This window comes from Scyliorhinus torazame, chromosome 7, assembly GCF_047496885.1.
Source record: "Scyliorhinus torazame isolate Kashiwa2021f chromosome 7, sScyTor2.1, whole genome shotgun sequence".
NCBI lineage: Eukaryota > Metazoa > Chordata > Chondrichthyes > Carcharhiniformes > Scyliorhinidae > Scyliorhinus > Scyliorhinus torazame.
The window spans coordinates 277,036,025-277,055,658 of NC_092713.1; the positions used below are offsets into that span (position 1 = coordinate 277,036,025).

Sequence of the window (19,634 nt, forward strand, 5' to 3'; positions counted from 1 at the left end):
CTCAGCCCATATGGGAATTGAACCCGTGCTGTTTGCATCGCTCCGCATCACAAACCAGCCATCCAGCCAATTGAGCTAACCATCCAGCATCGACCTGCACACAGCAACAAGCTTCAGGTTTAGCTCCTGCCCTCTTCTAGTAAAACCACCTCCCCACCCCCACCTGTTTTAAGACATTCAACAACCTGACAGGACAGGCAAGGAAACACATGCCCTTTCCTTCCTTGGGATCCCATGGCAACACTACATTGTTCAGTCTCAAAGACTACCAACTGCACTAGTACCCCTCCAACATGTACTTCTGTTTAGGGAAGGTAATAACTCAGCAGTTCACAGAATGCATACCCAATTCATGTAATGGTAATTGTACTTTAACAAGATGGTACCACCACTTTACCTGTCCCATGTCACCTGTCGCGCAGTATTCGATTCCTGGTCACCTTCTTCTTCATACAATTATGCTGCAGCAAATGACAACCCCAACCTCTCCTCCACAAACAACAAGCCATGTAACTCATGGGGAGGCACTCTGCTCTTGCTATTGGTGATGGAGTATCCAGAGGCCTAGTCTTGATGCCAGGTTAGTGTCTAAGTACAATTGGTGCAACAGCCCTGTTGAGCTGCACAAAGCTAAAAGCTTCATATTTTGCTCCTGTCCTCTTCCACTAATACCAATTAGTGATATCCCATACGTCGAAGCTCTCATGTTACTAACCGCTTGAAGGAGAGTCACCAGGAAAGGCATGTTTCATTTCCCAGGCAACCATAATATCAGAAGAGTAAATGGTAATGCTTTGTAAAATTGTTGCATTAAAAAAAAAAGTGAATTCTTGTTATACTTTGTTATTCAAAATGTTATTTTTTTCCCTCCAATAGAGTACAACTTCTTGATGCTGGTTTATTGAGTCAGGTGATTTTTATGACATGGTGACATTGGGGCAAAGATGTGTTCCCATGGTCGAGGATGGATCCTAGATTGAAGAATTGGTCCTTTACTTGAAGGTGGGAGAGGAGGACTGAGCAGAGTGGTAATAAAAGCATAAATCTAAGCAAAGACGTCAGTAACTGGTTGGATTCTGATGTCCCGTCAGTCACTGAAGAACGCCTTGTGCCAGTCATCGCATTGTGCTCATCCAAGTACTTCTGCCTACGGAATTGCTTGGACCCTTCCCCAGGCCTTTTATGTCAAGTGTTCTTGTGTTTGTGTGTTGTTGATGACTATTGTTTGAGTCTTCTAAGGTAAGGTTTCACATCCACTTCATTCAAAACATTACAAAGAATAATTAGGACTCAAATGAGTCTTCATCCTTGCCACAAAGCTGCAAGAGTACCTGATCATGATAGTCATGTGATCTTACATCACTTTGCCAAGGTGATGGGAACAGTCTTATTTGCATCTTCACTTCCTTTTATGCTACATCTCTCCCCAAGTCCCTGTCTTCATCGCTGATTCACAGAAATAACTGCTATGGTGGTTTCATCCATCTAACCAACCATTTTCTCTGCTCTCTAGGAGATTGAGAATTGGAGCTCTCCATGCTTTCTCTCAAATTCTGTGGGCCAGGATGATAATTGTCAGAAGATACCAGTTCTCCATGCAGACCATCTTCTTGGTCTCCTGAAGAACTGGTCAACTTTGCAGAAGGTTAAATGAAAGCAAACTAATACCAGAAATCTTAAATGAAAACAGAAAATGCTGGAAAAACTCAAACAGGTCTGGCAGCATCTGTGGAGAGAGCTCACGTTAGCATTCTTTCTCTCTCCACATACACTGCCAGAGCTATTGAGTTTTTCCAGCATTTTCTGTTTTGGGGCCTATAGGCTGCCTCCTGTAGAAACTAGTGCATTCCTGTTGCTTCTCACTGTACCATTTTCTGTCTCCATAAATTCAGATTACAGATGCCATGCTTTTTCAACATGTTGGTCTTGATGTGCTTGATCATAGGCTGGAGATCTGGTAGTTTGTGTACTATTTGCCGGTTATAGTGGTTCCACGTACATTTGACCGCAACCGTACTCCTCCCCCTTCACCCTCACTGTTGTCAACGGAGGCAAAGACTCCACGAGAGGCTAGGCTCACAGGGTCCAACTGACTTTATTCCACACTGGTCACAATAATCGCTTCTCTCCCCTCCCTGCAGGGTCTCTTTCCCTGAAATGTTTCCAGGTCGGGGTTTATATTCTGTGGGGAGCTCCTCCAATTAGGTGGGAGCTCCGCCCCCCTAGTCACCTGAGTGGCTCATTCTCAGATGTGTAGGAGGGGCAGCAGATGTTATACAGCTCTGTCCCTGTAGGGGGTCGTAACACTCAACCTGTCCAAATCGTCTTCAGTCAGACAAGGCATAAGTGTATGAGAAAGAGTAGGAAGTTGAGTCCTCAGCCTCGTTCCCATTAAAAGTTCCCATGAAGCCAGATCATTCTGGAGCAGGGGGTAGAATGTTAATTTAGCAGTACCAGGTTAATATCTTCTTTTAAAAAAAAAAAAATGAAGCCTTTACCCTACACCTCTTTTGACTTCACCAATAGTTTGCACATTTCTCAGTGAGTTAGTTGTATGGGCAAATCCGTAAGATTCAGTGAACTCCCTCATACAAGGTATTACAAGGACCCATCCATGGGTCGCGGGCAGATGTCAGGAAGGTTGCGGCATTCCCCTGTTTGGCCTGATCGTAGGGAATGCACCTAATGGTCAGTGCCAGCATTTTTATTGAGAATGGCAGCCGCTGCTGTCTTTTAAATGAGATGGAAATGAGGCTGTGTGAAGTTTTGTGACCAGAAGCGGCAGCAGTGAGCAGGTCATGTGCCTTGCACATATACGTGACGTCAAGCACCTTTATGTACGTACTTTTGGCGTCAAATCACGGAGGAGGGCTTCTTTGATTTCCTAGCTGTGGCAAGCAAGGAAGGAGGATGGTGAAGGTAAAGCATTTTCTTACAAATAAGAGACGGGCAGAGACACAAATAGGCAGTGCATCTACTGGACAGGATCTCACATCTGAATCTGCTGGAGTGGGCAGCTCAGGAGAGTCCAGGGCATGACAGAGCAGAGCTAGTGTTAGCGCTGTACAGAGATCCAGGGCCTCTGATTAACAGCCTACAAGAAGAAACTTGGCTCGGGGGCTAAGCAGTATAAAGATGATTTCATTATTTTTTATAAATTTAGAGTGCCCAATTATTTTATTTCCAATTAAGAGGCAATTTAGCGTGGCCAATCCAACTACCCTGCACATCTTTGGGTTATGGGGGTGAAACCCACGCAGACATTGGGAGAATGTGCAAACTCCACATGGACAGTGACCCAGGGCTGGGATTTGAACCCGGATCCTCAGCGCCGCAATTGCAGTGTTAACCACTGTGCCACATGCCGCCCTTAAAGATGATTCCTTGACGTATGGCTTTGTCAATTGTGCCAATGCAAATAAGGATCAAAGCCCATGCGTGTTAATGCAAGGAAATACTGGCAAATGAGAGAAGTTTCAGATTTTGAAAAGAACTGGTGGGTGAAAAATTCCTTTTGAGGTTGAGACACAAGAGTCCGTTATTAACTTACAACTGACTCCAAATGAAAATGCTACACTGCTGAATCTAACCTGTGACAGCACATGAGGCTGCCAGCATTCTGGTGTAGCATCTCCCAGGACTATTCAGTGCTGAGTAAAACAAGAATTTTGGTGCTATTGCCCCTTCACGATGACCTACATGTGTGACGTTGCATTTTCCATTCTCACAAAGATGAAGATGGCACAAAGGAACTGGCTGAAGTCTGCACCCGATATGTGCATTGCCCTCTCCTCCTGGGAACCTGATTGGAGTGAGATCCTGAAGCCCAAGCAGGCGCCCCTTTCGCAATAAAGGAAAGTGAACGTGGCATGTGTCGCAAAGGTTGGCCAGCGTGGGCTGTGGATGTTGACTGGCGTGGATCCCGAAGGTTGGCTGGCATGGGCCGCGTAAGGTCAGCCGGCCAGCGTGGGTCACAAGGGTCTGCCAGTTGGCAAAAGTGGATCCTGGGACAAAAAGTTTGAAAACCACTGCTCTAGTGGGTTCATCAGCAAACTGTGGGCCGTGTCTGAAACAACAAGATGTAGAATCTCATGTATGGAAAAATATCTTTCAATGACAGCCTCAGACGTATGGCCATGTAGAAATTTTACGCCTATCCATCTTGAACAGTAGTCAACCACTATCAAAACAGCTTTCCCTCTGAGCTCAGAAAGAAATATCAAGGTCTGGTTGGAAATGAGGATGCCATCAGTGGTTCCCTCTGCTCCTCACCTCTTCTCATGAACAGGAGAATCGTGGCGAACAGGCAGAACCTCTCGCTCTGAACGGCACTTTGCGATACTCAAGTGCCCTTGGTGCAACCTCTGACAGATAATGTATCATAGGACTCTAGGTACAACTCAGTCTTTCATCATAAATCAGCAAGTCATCCATCACACTGAGGGATCTTCTTTCCTCAAAATATTGGCTCAGAATAGGATTTTGAGGTGTGTATTCTGGGCATCCTCTGATGCAGCATCCTTGGATTTGAGCACATTCATCTTCTGACATTTATGCATTTCTGATCTCATTTAAGATAGTGTTGCAACTGGTAGACATTCGGTCATTAGTGAAATAAATGTCTCCACATCTTCAAGAAATGTTATCTCTCCTTGCTTTTGCCTCACTCATGGAATATGAGGTATTCACTAAAGTCTGTTTTTTTCCTTGCACATACTCAGTTGTAGCATCAAATCTCATCAATCACATCCAAACTCTTTGCACCGTTGGCAACATCTTTGCTAATTCCTTTGCATTCAATAGAGTAATCAAAGATTTGTGGTCAATCTCAATTGTGAATTGAAGACACAGGGCATGGTCTGCAAATGTTTCACAAGCCCAGGTAGCAGCCAAGGCTTCTTTTTCAATAACTGCCTCGATTTAATTCATCTTTTAAGTTGCCACACTTGAAATGGTTCAGGACATCTGCTCTGGGCTGAGAGAAATCTGCAGTGGGAAGGGCAGGGTCCAGTTGTCGTGGTTCGTGTAGGTACCGATGACATAGGTAGAACTAGGAAAGAGGTTCTGCACAGAGTTGAAGAGCTAGGCACTAAATTAAACAAGAGAACCTCCAAGGTTAAAATCTCTGCATTACCTCAGCCACATGCAAATTTGTATAAGGTACATAAAATTTGAGAGAGAAATATATGGTTCGAAAACTGGTGTGGGAGTAGTGGGTTTCGGTTCATGGACTGGTATCAGAACTGGCCGTTGGGATGGCCTCCATCTGAACTGTGCTGGGACCAGTATTCTTGTAAACCCCATAACTAGGGACGTCGAGAGTACTTTAAATATAAATGGGGGGGGGGGGCGGTTTGTTAGAGGGGATATATAGGCTTACAAAGCAAAAGGATATAACAGCATTACAAGGCTGCTCTTTAGGTAATGATATCCAGAGTGTGACAGGAAGGGACAGAGTGTAAAAACATTTTAAAGAAGCAAAATAAGGTCAAAAAGAGGAAAATGGTAACAAGGCAAAATTAATGGTTCTTCACTTAAACACATGTAGCATTCGGCACAAAATAAATCAATTAACGGCACAAATTGACGTTAATGGGTATAGTCTTTTTTTCCCATTTTTTTCATAAATTTAAGTGCTCAGTTCTTTTTTTCCCAGTTAAGGGGCAATTTAGGGGGGCAATCGATCTATCCTGCACATCTTTGGGTTGTGGGGTTGAGACCCACGCAGACACGGGGAGAATGTGCAAACTCCATTGAGCCCGGGTCCTCAGCACCATGAGGCAGCAGTGCTGAGCACTGCGCCACCGTGCTGTCCTTAATGGGTATAATCTTATAGCCATTACAGAGATGTAGTTAGAAGGAGATCAAAACTAGGAATGAAATATTCAGGGGTAAGGACAGGCAGGAAGGAAAGAGGGGTGGGGCAGCTTTGTTAGTACGAGATGAAATAAGTACAGTAGCAAGAAATTATCTTCCATTGGAAGAAGTAGAACCCATATGGGTAGAGGTAGGTAATAAGAGGAATAAGACACTGGAAGGAGTAGTCTGTAGGCCTCATAACAGTAGCTATGCTGTAAGATGGATAATAAATCAGGAGATAATGAGGGCAGGTAAAAAAGGCAGTACTTTAATCATGGGTGACTTTAATCTTCATATAGATTGGGAGAATCAAATTGGCAGAGGTAGCAATGAAGAAGAATTCATAAGACTGTATTGGGGAAAGCTTCCTAGAAGACTATGTTGTGGACCCAACCAAGGATCAGGCTATTTTGGATGTGGCAATGTGTAATGAGGCAGGTTTAATAAACAATCTCAGAGTAAAAGATCCCTGAGGAAGCACTGACAATCAACAGAGATCGCAAAAGTGGTTTGAGGTCAGTTGGAACAAGGTAACTTAGAATGAAGCAGCATTCCACAGAAACTGCCGGAACAGACAGGACAATGCGCAGCAATAGAAAGCAAGTCCCTGAAACTGAAGAAGAAAGTTCCAGCAACAAGGGAGCGGGACAGAAACAAGTTCCAAGTAGAGATTCTGGTCAAAGGTACAAAGAACAGGAATCTGGAAAAAGGTAAAATTGAGAGTGAGGAGCAGAGAGGCTCCCAATCAAAGACAGGGCTGCAAGGTGCAGACTTGGGCACCCCAGTTTTCGAGAAGCCAGAGATCCAAGATGATCAGAAGGTTGGTGACTCCTTACTACAGGCCTGTGCAGCAGTGGTGTTCTGCTGGCAGTTGGATATCTGAGGCTGTGCGTGGAAGGTGAAGATTGAATGCACGTGGGTCCCTGATGTTCGGACGAAGGGTCCATGACTGAAAAAGTTAACTCTGTTTCTCTCCTGATAGGTGCAGGCAGATCTGCTGAGTTTTTCTGATTCCTCTGTTCTTGTTGGTTCTATTTTGTTATTACTATGCTGTGAAATCAAACTGGATGAATACCCCAGGTCTGATGAATGATGCATCAAACAACCAAAAATGCATACCTGTAACTGCAGCCTACTGATATTACAAAGGTCCACTGTGGCTACATGAATTATCCCAGTGCCACAAAAGTGGAGTATGATCACTACCTTTAACGCTACAGAGATAGCGTTGCAAGCTGATAACTGGCTGCAAGTCAGCATTCAGAACCTTGCAGAGCTCCCCTATTGCCTCTTTGGTAAATGTCCTTTCCTTGTGTGCATATCACCACTAAGATCCTCTTAGGACTTGCATTCTCCGGATATCCTTTCAGGGAGGGTATTATCTGGCGCACCCTCCAAGTGCTGCCTCCAATTTCAGCTGCTCCTGCTACTCTGCTACTCGGACAGGGAAAAGGTATGTCCAGAAAGAGAATTTCATCTGCCTGCTCTTGAGAAACCTCGCCAGTCAGCTTGACTCAAAACTACACCAGGTACATTCCGACAAGTAGCAACACTAATTCCTTTAGAGGCTAATTATGGTAAGGGCGGCCTAAATCCTTATACTTGTCCTGCACCAGTCAAATTCCACGTCACCAAGCTACAGAATCTATTGTAAAAGTCAATTTAACTCTCCAACAACAGATTCATAATCTGCTGCTGCTGTTCAAAGCTGGAGCTGCAAAGTGTCCCAGTATATTTCCCCCTTTGGTTTGACATTTACAGAAAACAGGAGCCACAAATTAATCTGTAACACGGAGCAGATAAAAAGGTTAGAGAAATGCCAAACACTTACTTGCAAATGTCAACAATTTTTAGGTTACAAATGACTTTTCAAAAAGAACGGATTGCCAGTTGAGTATGCATGATAATCTGTCGCAATGTACCTCTTTTAAAGGAAAAGATTTGATGCAACCAAAGATTTGGAGATGTCTTCTCTTGATGTTACATCCTACCAATGCCAGAATCTCTTTTCTTTTTTTTAATAAACATTTTATTGAGGTATTTTTGGTTTTACAACAATGACAAAATAAACAATGTACATAAGTCTATAAACATAATGCAAAAAGCCTGCTTCCTCCCTTACAGGTTCCACCTTTATTAACCCCTACTCTAAACTAAAATAACCTCCCCTTCTGCTGTCGACGAACAGTTGCCACCTCCAGGCGAACCCTAACAGTGACCCTCTCAAGGCGAACTTAATTTTCTCCAAACAGAGAAAGCTAGCCATGTCAGTTCGCTAGGTCTCCGACTTCGGGGGCTTTGAGTCCCTCCAAGCTAATAATATCTGTCTCTGGGCTACCAGGGAAGCAAAGGCCAGAACATCTGCCTCTTTCTCCTTCTGGATTCCCGGATCTTCCGACACCCCGAAATCGCCACCTGCTGACTCGGTGCCACCCTTGTTTTTAACACCATGAACATGACGTCCGCAAACCCCTGCCAAAATCCCCTGAGCTTTGGGCATGCCCAAAACATGTGGATATGGTTCACTGGTCACACCTTGCACACCTATCTTCTACACCAAAGAACCTGCTCATCCGGTCCACTGTCATGTGAGCCCAGTGAACGACCTTGAACTGTATCAGGCTGAGTCTGGCGCATGTTGTGGACGTGTTGACTCTACTCAACGCATCCACCCAGAGACCATCCTCTATCTCTCCTCCTAACTCCTCTTCCCATTTGCGTTTCAACTCCTCAGTCAGCGAGTCCTCTGACCCCATGAGCTCCTTATAGATGTCGTAGACCTTCCCTTCTCCCACCCACACTCTGGAAACTACCCTATTCTGAATCCCCCTTGATTGTAGGAGCGGGAAAGTTGAGACCTGTCTACGTAGGCAGTCCCGCACCTGCAGGTACCTAAATTCATTTCCCCTCGCCAATCCAAATTTCTCCTCCAGCTCCCTCAAGCGAGGAAAGCTCCCTTCTATAAACATAACCCCCATCCTCTCAATTCCTGTCCTCTGCCATCTCCGAAACTCCCCGTCCATCCTTCCAGGGGCAAACCGGTGGTTATTGCAGATTGGAGACCAGACCGATGCTTCCTCTGCTCCCACATGCTTCCTCCATTGCCCCCAGACTCTCAGGGCTGCCACCACCATGGGGCTGGTGGAGTACCGTGCCGGCGGGAATGGCAGAGACGCCGTTATCAACGCCCCCAAGCTGGTGCCCTTATATGAGGCCACCTCCATACGCTCCCATGCTGACCCTCTCCCCACCATCCACTTCCTGATCATGGCTATATTCGCCGCGCAATAATAGTTACTGAAGTTTGATAGCGCCAGCCCGCCCTTTCCCCGGCTCCACTCAATCATCCCCTTTTTTATTCGCGGGGTCTTGCCCGCCCATACAAAGCCCGTGATAACTTTGTTAATTCATTTAAAAAAGGTCCGCGGAATAAAGATGGGGAGAGACTGGAACACAAAGAGGAATCTCGGAAGGACTGTCATCTTCGCTGTCTGGACCCTCCCAGCTAGTGACAACGGGAGCGCGTCCCACCTCCGAAAATCATCCTCCACCAGACAGCCAGATTAAGTTTGTGCAAACGTTCCCATTCCCGAGCAACTTGGATGCCGAGATACCTAAAACTTCCCCCTACCACTCGAAACGGCAGTTCCCCAGTCGCCACTCCTGTCCCCTTGCCTGGATTGCAAACATCCCACTTTTCCCCATATTTAGTTTGTACCCTGAAAACTGGCCAAATTCCCCCAGAATACTCATGATTTCTTCCATCCCCTCTATTGGGTCCGATACATATAGGAGCAGGTCATCTGCGTAAAGCGAGACTCTGTGTTCCAATACCCGCCGGACTAACCCCTTCCAGCCCCTCGAGGCTCTCAGCGCAATTGCCAGTGGCTCTATAGCTAGCGCGAGTCACAGTGGGGAGAGGGAGCACCCCTGTCTCGTTCCCCGATGTAGCCTAAAATAGTCCGATGTTGTCCTATTATCCGTACGCTCGCCACAGGAGCCTGATACAGCAACCTGACCCAGTCAATAAAACTCCGCCCAAATCCGAACCGTCACAGTACCTCCCACAGATATTCCCATTCTACTCGATCAAAACCCTTATCTGCGTCCATTGCAACCACTACCTCCACTTCCCTATCTTCTGGGGGCATCATAATCGCATTCAGCAACCTTCTTACATTGGACACCAACTGCCTTGCCTTAACGAACCCCGTCTGGTCCTCCCCAATCACGTCCAGAACACAGTCTTCAATCCTAGAGGACAACATTTTGGCCAGCAGTTTGGCGTCCACATTCAATATCGGCCTGTAGGACCCACACAGCTCCGGATCCTTATCCCGATTCAGAATCAGCGAGATCGTGGCCTGTGACATCGTCGGGGGAAGCACTTTACACGACTGCATGACCTTCAGCCCCTCCACTATCTCTTCCAACCCGATCTAGGCCCCCAGCCCTTCTAACAGCTCCCCGTCCACCTTCGGGAAATTCAGCCCCCCTAGGAAGTGCCTCATCCCCTCTGGCACCGGTGGGGGTTCCGACCCATACAGCCTACTATAAAACTCTTTAAATGCCTTGTTCACCCGTGCTAAGTCTCCCACCAGGTTCCCGTCTCCATCCTTTACTTTCCCTATCTCCCTGGCTGCCTCCCTCTTTCTAAGCTGCTGTGCAAGCATTCTGCTAGCATTCTCTCCATGCTCATAAATCGCCCCCTTCGCCTTTCTCAGCTGCTCCACCTCCCTCCCTGTGGTTAACAAGCCGAACTCCGCCTGTAGCCTCCGCTGTTCCCTTAAAGACCCTGCCTCTGGGGTCTCCGCATACCTCCTGTCGACCTGTAGTATCTCCTTTACCAGGCGGTCCGACTCTGTCCTGTCTACCTTCTCCATGTGGGCCCGTATCGAGATCAACTCCCCTCTAACCACCGCCTTCAATGCATCCCAGACCACCGCTGCCAAAATTTCCCCCGTGTCATTGACCTCCAGGTAATTCTGAATACATTTCCTCAACCGCCCGCACACCTCCTCGTCCGCTAAGAGCCCCACGGCTAACCTCCAGTGTGGGCGCTGATTACTGTCTTTACAAACCTGTAGGTCAACCCCAGTGCAGGGCATGGTCTGAGATTGTGATCGCCGAGTACCCCGTGTCCATCACCCCCGTCAGTAGAGCCCTGCTCAGAATAAAGAAATCAATCCGGGAGCACTTTATGCACGTGTGAATAGAAGGAGAACTCCTTTACTCTTGGCTGCCCAAATCTCCATGGGTCCACCCTCCCCCATCTGCTCCATGAACCCTCTTAGCTCCTTAGCCATTGCTGGCAACCTGCCCATTTTTGAGCTTGACCGGTCTAAACCAGGGTCAATAACTGTATTGAAGTCCCCTCCCATGACCAGCTTATGTGAATCCATGTCCGGTATCTTCCCCAGCATCCTCTTTATAAACTCCACATCATCCCAGTTTGGCACGTATACATTTACTAGTACCACCTGCACCCCTTCCAATTTTCCACTGATCATAATGTACCTGCCTCCCCCATCCAAAACTGTTCTTCCCCCCTCAAACACCACTCACTTGTTGATCAGGGTCACGACCCCTTTGGTCTTCGAGTCCAGTCCCGAGTGAAAATCCTGTCCGACCCAATCTTTCCTGAACATAATCGAATCAGCTACTCTAAGGTGTGTCTCCTGCAGCATTACCACGTCCGCCTTCAGTCCTCTCAAATGTGCGAACATGCGTGCCCTCTTGACCGGCCCATTGAGCCATCTTACATTCCAGGTGATCAGTCTAGTTGGGGGGCTCATCGCCCACCCCCCTTCGCCGATCAGCCATCCCCTCTCTTGGGCCAGTCGCCAGCCTCCACCGGCCCGCCCCCAGGCAGCCTCCGCCCCCGACTTCCTCTCTGTGCCTCAGCAAAAGTCCCTCCCTCGTCTGCAGAACATTTCCCCACCCCTCCCTCCTAGTAATAGCACAAAATAAATCAACCCCTTTGATAAGCCTAACATCTGCTCACCCCCCACTACGCTTCCGTAAGCTAGCCTGCCTAGCTAGCTTGGTGGCCCTCGCCCCTGGTGCCAGACATTCTCCCACCTATTGTTCCCTCCCCACCCTCTACCCCGCAGCATCTGTTTTCTACAGCCACTGGGGGTGAGGGATCAAATCTTTGACAATCAAGCGGGCTGCTTTGTCCTAGATGGTGTTGAGCTTCTTGAGTGTTGTTGGAGCTGCACTTATCCAGACAAATGGGGAGTATTCCATCACATTCCTGATTTGTACCTTGTAGATGCTGGACAGGCTTTGGGAAGTCAGAAGGTGAGTTACGCGCTGTCGGATTGCTAGCCTCTGACCTGCTCTTGTAGCCAGAATATTTATATGACTAGTCCAGTTCAGTTGATGGTCAATGGTAACCCCGAGGATGTTGATTGTGGGGGATTCAGTGATGGTCATGCCATTGAAGGTCAAGGGGCAATTATTTGATTCTCTCTTATTGGAGATAATCATTACTTGTGTGGCACAAATGTAACTTGGCAGCCCGAGATTGGCTATTGTCCAGGTCTTGCTGCATTTGCAGGTGGACTGCTTCAGTGTCTGAGGAGTTACAAATCGAGCTGAACATGGTGCAATTACCAGCAAACATCCCCACATCTGACTTCATGTTGGAAGGAACATCATTGATGAAGCAGCTGAAGGTGGTGGGACACAGAACACCATCCCCACCCGGAGGAACTCTTGCAGTGATGTCCCAGGACTGAGATTACTGACCTCCAACAACCACATCCATCTTCCTTTGTCCCAGGTATGACACTAACCAGCGGAGAGTTTTCCGCCTGATTCCCATTTACTCCAGTTTTGCTGGGGCTCCGTGATGCCATACTCAGTCAAATGCTGCCTTGATGTCAAGGGCAATTACTCTCATCTCACCTCTGCAGTTCAACTCTTTTGTTCATGTTTGAATCAAGGCTGTAATGAGGTCAGGAACTGAGTGATCCTGCCGGAACCCAAACTGAGCATCAGTGAGCAGGTTATTACCAAGTAAATGCCGCTTGATGACACCTTCCATCACTTTACTGATGATTGAGAGTTGACTGATAGGGCGGTAATTGGGTGGGTTGGATTTGTCCTGTTTCTTGTGTGCAGGACATACCTGGGCAATTTTCCACATTGCTGGGTAGATATCAGTGCTGTAGCTGTACTGGAACAGCTTGTCTAGGGGTGCAGCAAGTTCTGCAGCACAAGTCTTCAGCAGTATTACCGGAATATTGTCAAGGCCCATAGCATTTGCAGTATCCAGTGCCTTCAGCCGTCTCTTGCTGTCATGTAGGGTGAATTGAATTGGTGCCGGGGACCTCTGGAGGAGACCGAGATGGATCGTCCACTCTGCACTTGTGGCTGAAGATTATTGTCAATGTTTCAGCCTTGTCTTTTGCAAGGCTCTTCCATTACTGAGGATGGGATATTTGTGGAGCCTTCTCCTCCAGGAAGTTGTTTAATTGTCTATCACCATTCTCAATTTTATGTGGCAGGGCTTAGATCTTAGCAGAGCTTAGATCTGATCCGTTGGTTGTGAGATTGCTTAACTTTGTGTCACACTTGCTGCTTATGTTATTTGGCATGCACGTAGTCCTGTGTTGTAGCTTCACCGGGTCAACACCTCAGGTCCTGGCATGACCAACTGCACTCTTCATTGAACCAGGGTTGATCCCTTGTCTTGGTGGTAATGGTGGAGTGGGGGCATGCCGGACCATGAGGTTACAGATTGTGGTTGAGTACAATTCTGCTGATGGCCATCAGCGCCGCAAGGATGCCCAATCTTGAGTTGCCAGATCTGTTCTCAATCTATCCCATTTAGCATGGTGGTAGTGCTACATAACACAATGGAGGGTATTCTCAATGTGAAGATGGGACTTCGTCACCACAAGGACTATGCGAGGGTCACTCCTATGGATCTGCGGCAGGCAGGTTGGCGAGGATGAGATCTCATATATTTTTCCCTCTTATTGGTTCCCTTACCACCTGGTGCAGGCCCAGTCTAACAGCTTTGTCCTTTCAGACTCAGCCAGCACGGCCAGTAGTGATGCTACCAAGCCACACTTGGTGACGGACATTGAAGTCTCCCACCAGGGTACATTCTGTGCCCTTGCCACCCTCAGTGCTTCCTCCGAGCGATGTTGAACATGGAGGAGTACTGATTCATCAGCTGAGGGTGGCCGGTACCTGGTAATCAGCAGGAGGTTTCCTTGCCCATGGTTAAGTGAAGCCATGACACCCCACGGGGTCCAAAGTCGAAGTTGAAGACTCCCAGGGCATCTCCCTCCGAGTGTAAAGCACTGTGCCGCCATCTCTGTGGGTCTGTCCTGCCGGTGTGCCAAACCATACCCGGGAATGGTTAAATTGGTGTCTGGGACGTTATCTGTAAGGTATGAATCTGTCAGTATGACAATGTCAGGCTATTGCCTGACTGGTCTGTGAGACAGCTCTCCCAATTGTAGCACAAGCCCCCAGATGTTAATAAGGAGGACTTTATCGGCTCCACAGGGCTGGGTTTGTCGCTGTCATTTCCAGTGCCTGGGCCGATACCGGGTGGTCCGTACGGTTTATTTCCTTTTTATTGACTTTGTAATGACTTATTGCCTCGCTAGGCCATTTCAGAGAACATTGCTGTATATCTGGAGTCACATGCGGGCCAGACCAGGGGAGGACTGCAGATTTCCTTCCCTAAAGGACATTAGTGAACCATCTGCTTTTTGTTTTAAAACGGCAATCGACAATGGTTTTATGGTCATCATAGACTTTTAATTCCAGATATTTTTTGGATTCAATTTCCACCATCTGCTGTGGGGGATTCGAACCTGGGTCCCCAGATTATTACCCTGGATCTCTGGACAGCACAGTCCAATGACAATACCACTTTGCCACTACCTCCCCCTGTACACCTCCTCCCCAGCCAAGTTCCCACGATTTGCAAGCCCCCTGCCACCTTCCCCAATTAGACCGGATCTAGACCGGTTTATGGTGAGGCTGGTCAGATTATAGAATCTAATGCCTCCCCGCCTCACCACTCCTTTCTTGCCCACCTTGGGGTTTTGAAACACCCCCTAGTTATTTCTATAATATCTCTGGTCTCAAGGTTGCATGAACTGACCTTGAATAAATGGGAGGTGTGGCATAATAGTTGAATGCAATTTCATTTCAACAAACAAATACGCAAACTGCTGCAAAGTTCAAGTTGCAAAGTGTCCCAGTACATTTCCCCCACTGCTTTGAGATTTACGAGAAAACAGAAGCCACAAATTAATCTGTGATACGGAGCAGAAAGGAAAGGTTAGAGAAAATGCTCGAGTCCAGAACGGGGCCCAGGCATATCATTTCTACCAACTACTGTCCGAATTATTTTCGTGCTTCATTTCCCACAGACTGCCCAGTTGGCTTTTAAATTATGGGCTGTTCTTCACTGCAAACGTCCACTTCCGTCAGGAGAGCAGCTAAACTAATTTCTGTTGTGTTTCTTACTTTCCACATTTCAGAAATAAAAGGACAACTAGTCTGTGCTTATTTGCAAAAAAAAAAAAGGAACTCCAAACGGAGAAGTAAATTGATCAGTTTCAATCTCAGGTGGGTCTTTAATCAACTTCCCTCAAATCAAAATACCTCTATTTTAAAGAAGTAGTGCATGTTACAAATAATTCACAAATATCTTAGTCACAAAAAAAGTCATAGCTATGTTTGAGTGAATATCCAAAAAAGGATTTTGCTTCTAAATAAATTAAATAATCTGGAGCAAGGCTAACAGATTCTATGGGTCTGGAAGATAGAACAAGAACAAAGAACAATACAGTGCAGGATCAGGCCCTTCGGCCCTCCAAGCCTGCGGCAATCAGGTTGAGGGTAGGTTGAGGTTGGACTCCTTGCACCCCAGCCTAAATGTCAGGGCTGAGTGCGATTCTGCTTGGCCGTCTCACCTCAGTTTGATTTTATAGTCAATGGGCCTTTAATTATTACGAGGCACCACCTCTGCTGCTCTCCAGGAGGAAGGCCTGCCTCGTAGAACTGCTGCCAATCGGAAGCCAGCCAGCAGCTCTACAGTGCCACCAGGTACTGCAGCTAGGCCAAGGGAGAGGTTACCAGCAATGGACCTGAACCCGGGGGGGGGGAAAGGGGGAAAGGGGGGGGGGGGGGCACCCTCCTGCTTTCCCTGTAAAATCTGGCCCCATCTTTACAAATAGTAAACTCAACAAGCTTTTGGTTTGTTGAAAAAGTTTGATAACTGCCTTTTTTCAATATAAGGAATTGCACACAAAATAGAGAAATTCCTCAAAGGCATATTTGGCCAAGCTCCACCTATTTTGTTAAATTATCACTTCCAAATAGATTCCATTGGATCTTTACAGTGCAGAAGGAGGCCATTCGGCCCACTGAATCTGCACCAACCCTCCGAAAGAGCATTCTACCTAGCCCGCTTCCCCACAACTACTTTAATTCTTTGCACACTCCCAGTGAGACAGAGAAGACACATCCAGAGTGAGGCACATCGAAGAGTGAGTTTAGGAGCTGGGAATTTGAAGCTAGGTAGGAATTCAAGGCTAGGTGGAAGGAGGTGCTTTTTATCCCTTGATTGGTCACTCTCAAATTTCCAGTGAGTGGCCTTGCCCTGCTGCAGGTGTCCACAAGGGAAAAAGGTGATTGGTAAGTAGCAGGAAAGGCAGGTAAGTCTTTCACATCAGGAGCGGAGCTGAGCGGGAGAAATCTGGGGCGGGATTCTCCGACCCCCGCCGGCTAGCCCCTGGAAGTGCGGAGGATTCCGCACTTTCCGGTCGGCCCGATGCCGGAGTGGTTCGCGCCGCTCTTGGCGCCGGCTTCGGACTATCCGGCCAGTTGTGGGAGAATTCTGCCCAGGTCCTATGCACATTTGGAAGTGAAAGGATAGACAGCGGGTTTTATATGAGGGAGGTCATGTCTCACTAATTTAATTGAGTTTTTCGAGGAGGTGACAAAAATGATTGATGAGGGAAGGGTTGTGGATGTTTTCTACATGGACTTTAGTAAAGCATTTGGCAAGGTCTCCCATGGCACGTTGGTGCAAAAGATGAAATCACACGAGGTCAGGGGTGAACTGGCTATATGGATTCAGAACTCGCTTGGCCATAGAAGACAGAGGGTAGCAGTGGAAGGGCATTTTTCCAAATGACGGTCTGTAACTAGTGGTGTTCCGCAGGGGTCAGTACTGGGACCTCTACTCTTTGTAATATATATTAATGACTTGGAAGAAAACGTAGATGATGTGATTAACAAGTTTGCCGATGATACTAAGATTGCAGGAGTTGCGGATGGTGATGAAGATTGTCAGAGAATACAGCAGGACACAGATAGGTTGCAAAATGTTGCAGAGAAATGGCAGGTGGAATTTAACCCAGACAAATGCGAGGTGATGCATTTTGGATTGGATTTGTTTATTGTCATGTGTACTGAGGTACAGTGAAAAGTATTTTTCTGCGAGCAGCTCAACAGATCGTTAAGTACATGAGAAGAAAAGGGAATAAGAGAAAATACATAATAGGGCAACACAACATATACAATGTAATTACATAAGCACCGGCATCGGATGAAGCATACAGGGTGTAGTGTTAATGAAGTCAGTCCATAAGAGGGTCATTTAGGAGTCTGGTGACAGTGGGGAAGAAGCTGTTTTTGAGTCTGTTCGTGCGTGTTCTCAGACTTCTGTATCTCCTGCCCGATGGAAGAAGTTGGAAGAGTGAGTAAGCCGGGTGGGAGGGATCTTTGATTATGCTGCCCGCTTTCCCCAGGCAGCAGGAGGTGTAGATGGAGTCAATGGATGGGAGGCAGATTTGTGTGATGGACTGGGCGGTGTTCACGACTCTCTGAAGTTTCTTGCGGTCCTGGGCCGAGCAGTTGCCATACCAGGCTGTGATGCAGCCTGATAGGATGCTTTCTATGGTGCATCTGTAAACGTTGGTGAGAGTCAATGTGGACATGCCGAATTTCCTTAGTTTCCTGAGGAAGTATAAGCGCTGTTGTGCTTTCTTGGTGGTAGCGTCGACGTGGGTGGACCAGGACAGATTTTTGGAGATGTGCACCCCAAGGAATTTGAAACTGCTAACCATCTCCACCTCGGCCCCGTTGATGCTGACAGGGGTGTGTACAGTACTTTGTTTCCTGAAGTCAATGACCAGCTCTTTAGTTTTGCTGGCATTGCGGGAGTGATTGTTGTCGCTACACCATTCCACTAGATTCTCTATCTCCCTCCTGTATTCGGACTCATCGTTATTTGAGATCCGGCCCACTATGGTCGTTTCGTCAGCAAACTTGTAGATGGAGTTGGAACCAAGTTTTGCCACGCAGTCGTGTGTGTACAGGGAGTAGAGTAGGGGGCTAAGTGCGCAGCCTTGCGGGGTGCCGGTGTTGAGCACTATTGTGGAGGAGGTGTTGTTGTTCATTCTTACTGATTGTGGTCTGTTGGTCAGAAAATCGAGGATCCAGTTGCAGAGTGGGGAGCCAAGTCCTAGGTTTTGGAGCTTTGATATGAGCTTGGCTGGGATTATGGTGTTGAAGGCGGAGCTGTAGTCAGTAAATACGAGTCCAATGTAGGAGTCCTTGTTTTCGAGATGCTCTAGGGATGAGTGTAGGGCCAGGGAAATGGTGACTGATGTGGACCGGTTACAGCGGTATGCGAATTGCAGTGGATCAAGGCGCTCTAGGAGTATGGAGGTGATGCGCTTCATGATCAACCTCTCGAAGCACTTCATTACGACTGAAGTCAGGGCCACTGGTCGGTAGTCATTGAGGCACGTTGCCTGGTTCTTCTTTGGTACCGGTATGATGGTGGTCTTCTTGAAGCAGGTGGGGACCTCGGAGTGGAGTAGGGGCAGGTTAAAGATGTCCGTGAATATGTCTGCCAGCTGGTCCGTGCAGGCTCTGAGTGGACGACCAGGGATCCCGTCTGGGCCCGTCGCCTTCCGAGAGTTCACTTTCAGGAAGGCCAATCTGACTTCGGAAGCTGTGATGGTGGGTATGGGTGAATTATGGGCTGCTGGGGCACTCGCCAGCGGATTGTTGGTTACCTGCTCGAACCGAGCATAGAATGTATTGAGTTCATCGGGGCGGGGTGCGCAGCTGCCAGAGATACTGTTCGGCTTCGCTTTGTAGCCCATTATGTTGTTCAGTCCTTGCCACAACCGCCGAGAGTCTGTCAGTGACTCTAGCTTGGTTTGACATTTTGGTAGATCCAATTCAAGTGGGAGCTATAAAATAAACGGCAGAACCATCAGGAGCACTGCCGCACAGAGAGACTTGGTGTGGTGGTCCACAGATCCTTAATAGTAGCAGCACAGGTGGAAATGGTGGTAAAAGAAAGCATATGGCATGCTTGCCTTCATCGGATGGGGCATCGAGTATGAAAGTTCGCAAATTATGTACAGTTATTTAGAACATTGGTTTGGCCACATTTGGAATACTGTGTCCAATTCTGGTCACCCAGAAAGGTGTGGAGGCTTTGGAGAGAGTACAGAAAAGGTTTACCAGGATATTAATAATAATAATAATAATAATAATGATTATCGCTTATTGTCACAAGTAGGCTTCAATGAAGTTACTGTGAAAAGCCCCTAGTCACTACATTCCGGCACCTGTTTGGGGAGGCCGGTATGGGAATTGAACCCGTGCTGTTGGCCTTGATCTGCATTACAAGCCAGCTGTTTAGCCCACTGTGCTAAACCAGCCCCTATTGCCTGGTTTGGCGGGTATTAGCTATGAGGGAGATTGAATAAACT

The 19,634-nt window shown here is 47.3% G+C and overlaps 1 protein-coding gene across 2 annotated transcripts in view; it reads right to left on the minus strand.

The window, feature by feature from the left end:
- The window catches only part of atp10b (ATPase phospholipid transporting 10B), a 511,821-nt gene that overhangs the window by 27,122 nt on the left and 465,065 nt on the right, over window positions 1-19,634 (minus strand). The window lies entirely within an intron of this gene.